Here is a 6,000-nt window from a genome sequence, read left to right on the forward strand (position 1 = left end):
ATGGGATTATTTCCTGTCAAGGACTGAAAGAATTAAGTTCACATACTTAAAAAAGTGCTTTATTCTTGTTACTAGACTGTGACTTCTTGAAGGCATTATGCACGTCTCACTCATTTTCTACTGAATATGCTCATAACACCTTGCAAATAAGAAGCATTAAAGCTGTACTTTTGAAGAAGAAAGAAAAAGATAGTTGTCATCTCTGAGATTTTTTCCAATTGCCTTCTTGCACTTGACAACTCATTATTAATTGGGGGATTTACATACTTTTATAAGATACAGAATTTCAGAAATCATCACAGTTTTGGAAGGCTCCATAGGCCTCTGAGTTTATACATATACTTCGAACAACAACATTACATAAACTGCTGCTTGCATGGAATAGCTCTATAGAGTTTGCAATTCAAAAGAACATGCATAGGCCATTACAAACATTAACTTGTAGTGGCTGTGACTACATATCTAAGACCCACATGAGACAAGTCAGTCAAAATCCTGTCATGGCACAAGGAGGAGCTTATGAGTTCTCACCATTATTTGAGGAGACATTGACAATGAAGGGCCGTGGAAGAAGACAGAATAAATTTTCTCCAGGAATAAAGACCTTGAGAGGCTATCTATGATGAAATTGATGTTCCTATACTCATGTACAATGTTAAGTAGCCTATGTGGCTATCAGGAAAGGAGAATGCATGAAGTTGTAAAGAAGAGTGGATTTAAAAATAGGAGATAAATTTGAAGGGAGGGAATGTTGATGCATATTTCATAACACTTTTCATGCATATATGAAGCTATCAAACAATAAAAATGAGCAGATAGCCATTCTTCAGTACAATGAAATTCCAAAAATATATCATAACCTACAGATACCCAAAGCTAATTTTCTCATATGAGAATAAATTACTAGTATGCATACTATGCACACCTTGCCCTATATTTTAAATAATCAAGGAATTATTTTAAAAACCTACGACTATTAGACTATTATAATATACATACTAATACAGTATTTTATAGCTGGCCTTGTTTAGAGCAGATAAGATATGTTGTGCATAGCCCTGGTGCTGTTTGTATTTAGATGCTAATTCTGCTTCCCCAAGAGGGGCTGCCTGGGACAAGGAGCGAATCATGTACTCAGTTGAATTCCTGTGAACCTACACCTGATGAATAAAGAATGGAAGCTAGCTACTTCTTGGGATAGATACTGATTAAACTGTGAATTTATAAAATTGGGGTTATTTGCTTTTAGGATAGATTTATGTACAGATTTTATCTGAATCACATGGGAATTTCACCTGTGGTTTGGAATTGGAATAGAGAAGATTTACAAACTCTTTTTTTTAATTAGGTATTTTCTTCAATTACATTTCAAATGCTATTTCAAAAGGCCCCCAGACCCCCCCACACTCCGCTACCCACCCACTCCCACTTCTTAGCCCTGGCATTCCCCTGTACTGAGGCATATAAAGTTTGCAAGACCAAGGGGCCTCTCTTCCCAATGATGGCCTACTAGTCCATCTTCTGATACATATGCAGCTAGAGACACGAGCTAAGGGGTACTGGTTAGTTCAAATTATTGTTCCACTTATAGGGTTGCAGAAACCCATTAGATCCTTGGGTACTTTCTCTAGCTCCTCCATTGGGGACCCTGGGTTCCATCCAATAGCTGACTGTGAGCATCCACTTCTGTGTTTGCCAGGCCCCAGCATAGCCTCACAAGAGACAGCTCTATCTGGGTCCTTTAAGTAAAATCTTGCTGGTATATGAATGGTTTCAGCGTTTGGAGACTGATTATGGGATGGATTCCCAGGTATGGCAGTCTCTAGATGGTCCATCCTTTTGTCTCAGCTCCAAATTTTGTCTATGTATCTCCCTCCATGGGTGTTTTTTTCCCAATTCTAAGAAGGGGCAAAGCATTTACACTTTAGTCTTCCTTCTTCTTGAGTTTAATGTGTTTTGCAAATTGTATCTTGAAACTTGGGTATTCTAAGTTTCTGGGCTAATATCCACTTATCAGTGAGTACATATCATGTGAGTTATTTTGTGATTGGGTTACGTCAGTCAGGATGATGCCCTCCAGGTCCATCCATTTACCTAGGAATTTCATATATTCATTCTTTTTAATAGCTGAGTAGTACTCCATTGAGTAAATGAACCACATTTTATGTATCTATTCCTATGTTGAGGGATATAAGGGTTCTTTCCAGATTCTGGCTATTATAAATAAGGCTGCTACAAACATAGTAGAGCATATGTCCTTCTTACCAGTTGGAACATCTTCTGGATATATGCCCAGGAGAGTTATAGTCGGATACTTTGGTAGTACTTTGTCCAATTTTTGGAGGAACTGCCAGACTGATTTCCAGAGTGATTGTACAAGCTTGCAATCCCACCAACAATGGAGAAGTGTTCCTCTTTCTCCATATCCTCGTCAGCATCTGCTGTCACCTGAATTTTTGATCTTAGCCTTTCTGACAGGTGTGAGGTGGAATCTCAGGGTTGTTTTTATATGCATTTCCTTGATGATTAAGGATGCTGAACATTTTTTCAGGTGCTTCTCAGCCATTCGGTATTCCTCATGTGAGAATTCTTTGTTTAGCTCTGAGCCCCACTTTTTTCTTTTTTAATATTTTTATTAGGTATTTTCCTCATTTACATTTCCAATGCTATCCCAAAAGCTTCCCATATCTTCCCCCCCCCACTCCTCTACACACCCACTCCCACTCTTTGGCCCTGGCATTCCCCTGTACTGGGGCATAGAAAGTTTGCATGACCAATGGGTCTCTCTTTCCAGTAATAGCTGATTAGGCCATCTTTTGATACATATGCAGCAAGAGTCAAGATTTCTGTGGTACTGGTTAGTTCATATTGTTGTTCCACCTATAGGGTTGCAGATCCCTTTAGCTCCTTGGGTACTTTCTCTTTCTCCTCCATTGGGGCCCTGTGATCCATCCAATAGCTGAATGTGACCATCCAATTCTGTGTTTGCTATGTTCTACCATAGTCTCACAAGAGACAGCTATATCAGGGTCCTTTCAGCAAAATCTTGCTAGTGTATGGAATGGTGTCAGCGTTTGGAGGCTGATTATGGGATAGATCCCTGAATATGGCAGTCTCTAGATGGTCCATCCCTTTGTCTCAGCTCCAAACTTTGTCTCTGTAACTCCTTCCATGGGTGTTTTGTTCCCAATTCTAAGAAGGGGCAAAGTGTCCACACTTTGGTCTTTTTTCTTCTTTAATTTCATGTGTTTGTCAAATTGTATCTTATATCTTGTGTATTCTAAGTTTCTGGGATAATATCCACTTATTAGTGAGTGCATATTATTTGAGTTCTTTTGTGATTGGGTTACCTCACTCAGGATGATGTCCTCCAGGTCCAACCATTTGCCTAGGAATTTCATCAATTCATTCTTTTTAATAGCTGAGTAGTACTCCATTGTGTAAATGTACCACAATTTTTGTATCCATTCCTCTGTAGAGGGGCATCTGGGTTCTTTTCATCTTCTGGCTATTATAAATAAGGCTGCTATGAACATAGTGGAGCATGTGGCTTTCTTACCAGTTGGAACATCTTCTGGATATAACCCCAGGAGAGGTATTTCTGGATCCTCAGGTAGTACTATGCCCAATTTTCTGAGGAACTGCCAGACTGATTTCCACAGTGGTTGTACAAGCTTGCAATCTTGCCAACAATGGAGGAGTGTTCCTCTTTCTCCACATCCTCCCCAGCATCTGCTGTCCCCTGAATTTTTGATATTAGCCATACTGACTAGTATGAGGTGGAATCTCAGGGTTGTTTTGATTTGCATTTCCCTGATGATTAAAGATGTTGAACATTTTTTCGGGAACTTCTCAGCCAATCGATATTCCTCAGGTGAGAATTCTTTGTTTAGCTCTGAGCCCCATTTTTAATGGGGTTATTTGATTTTCTGGAGTCTACCTTCTTGAGTTCTTTATATATATTGGATATTAGTCCCCATTGCTGTTTTATTCAGGATTTTCCCCCCTGTGCCCATAACTTCAAGGCTTTTCCCCACTTTCTCCTCTATAAGTTTCACTGTCTCTGGTTTTATGTGGAGTTTCTTGATCCACTTAGGTTTGACCTTAGTACAAGGAGATAGGAATGGATCAATTCTCATTCTTCTACATGATAACCACCAGTTGTGCCAGCACTATTTGTTGAAAATGCTGTCTTTTTTCTACTGGATGGTTTTAGTTCCCTTGTCAAAGATCAAATGATCATAGGTGTGTGGGTTCATTTCTGGTTCTTCAATTCTATTCCATTTGTCTACTTGTCTGTTGTTATACCAGTACCATGCAGTTTTTATCATAATTTCTCTGTAGTAAATCTTTAGGTAAGGCATGGTGATTCCACCAGAGGTTCTTTTATCCTTGAGAAGAGTTATTGCTATCCTAGTTTTTTTGTTATTCCAGATGAATTTGCAGATTGCTCTTTCTAATTCGTTGAAGAATTGAGTTGTAATTTTGATGGGGATTGCATTGAACATGTAGATGGCTTTTGGCAAGATAGCCATTTTTACAATGTTGATCCTGCCAATCCATGAGCATGGGAGATCTTTCCATTTTCTGAGATCTGGAATACTTTGGTTTCTCCATCTATGGTAACTGAGAATTTGGCTGGGTATAGTAGCCTGGGCTGGCATTTGTGTTCTCTTAGTGTCAGTATAACATATGTCCAGGATCTTCTGGCTTTCTAGGTCTCTGGTGAAAAGTCTGGTGTAATTTTGATAAGCTTGCCTTTATATGTTACTTGACCCTTTTCCCTTACTACTTTTAATATTCTATCTTTATTTAGTCCATTTGTTGTTCTGATTATTATGTGGCGGGAGGAATTTCTTTTCCGGTCCAGTCTATATGGAGTTCTGTAGGCTTCTTGCATGTTCATGGGCATGTCTTTCTTTAGGTTTGTGAAGTTTTCTTCAATTTTTTGAAGATATTTGCTGGCCCTTTAAGTTGAAAATCTTCATTCTCATCTACTCCTATTATTCATAGGTTTGGTCTTATCATTGTGTCCTGGATTTCCTAGATGTTTTGACTTAGGATCTTTTTGCATTTTGCATTTTCTTTGATTGTTGTGCACATGTTTTGTATGGAATATTCTGCACCTGAGATTCTCTCTTCCATCTCTTGTATTCTGTTGCTGATAGCTTGCATCTACGGTTCCAGATTTCTTTCCTAGTGTTTCTGTCTCCAGTGTTGTCTCATTTTGGGTTTTCTTTATTGTTTCTACTTCCCTTTTTAGGTCTAGTATGGTTTTGTTCATTTCCATCACCTGTTTGGTTGTATTTTCCTGTTTTTCTTTAAGGACTGCTACATGTTTGGTTGTGTTTTCCTCTTTTTCTTTAAGGATTTGTAACTCTTTAGCAGTGTTCTCCTGAATTTCTTTAAGTGAGTTATTAAAGTCCTTCTTGATATGCTCTACCATCATCATGAGATATGCTTTTAAATCCAGGTCATGATTTTCGGGTATGTTGGGGTATCCAGGACTGGCTGAGGTGGGAGTGCTGGGTTCTGATGATCATGAGTGGTCTTGGTTTCTGTTAGTAAGATTCTTATGTTTGCCTTTACCCATCTGGTAATCTCTGGAGTTAATTGTTATAGTTGTCTCTGGTAGAGCTTGTTCCTCAGGTGTTTATGGTAGCCTCTATCAGCAGACCTGTGAAACTAGCTCTCTCCTGAGTTTCAGTGGTCAGAGTACTCTCTGCAGGCAAACTCTCCACTTGCAGGGAAGGTGCACAGATATCTGGCCTTAGGACCTGCCTCCTGCCAGAAGATGAAGGCCTGAAACAGGGCGTGTCCCAGAAGCTGTGCAGCTTCTGCCTGTTCGGGAATCTGTGCAGTTTCTGTAGTTGGCACTCTCACCTACACAGTCTAGTCTCTGAGAGATCTGAGAGATCCTGAGAGATCCTCAGGTGCTCTGACAAAGCCCTCCTGGGTGGGGCAGACACCTCTCTTCTGGCTGAGAAGGTGCCCAGATGT

This window comes from Mus caroli, unplaced genomic scaffold (assembly GCF_978045245.1).
Source record: "Mus caroli unplaced genomic scaffold, Mus_caroli_1 scaffold_4, whole genome shotgun sequence".
NCBI lineage: Eukaryota > Metazoa > Chordata > Mammalia > Rodentia > Muridae > Mus > Mus caroli.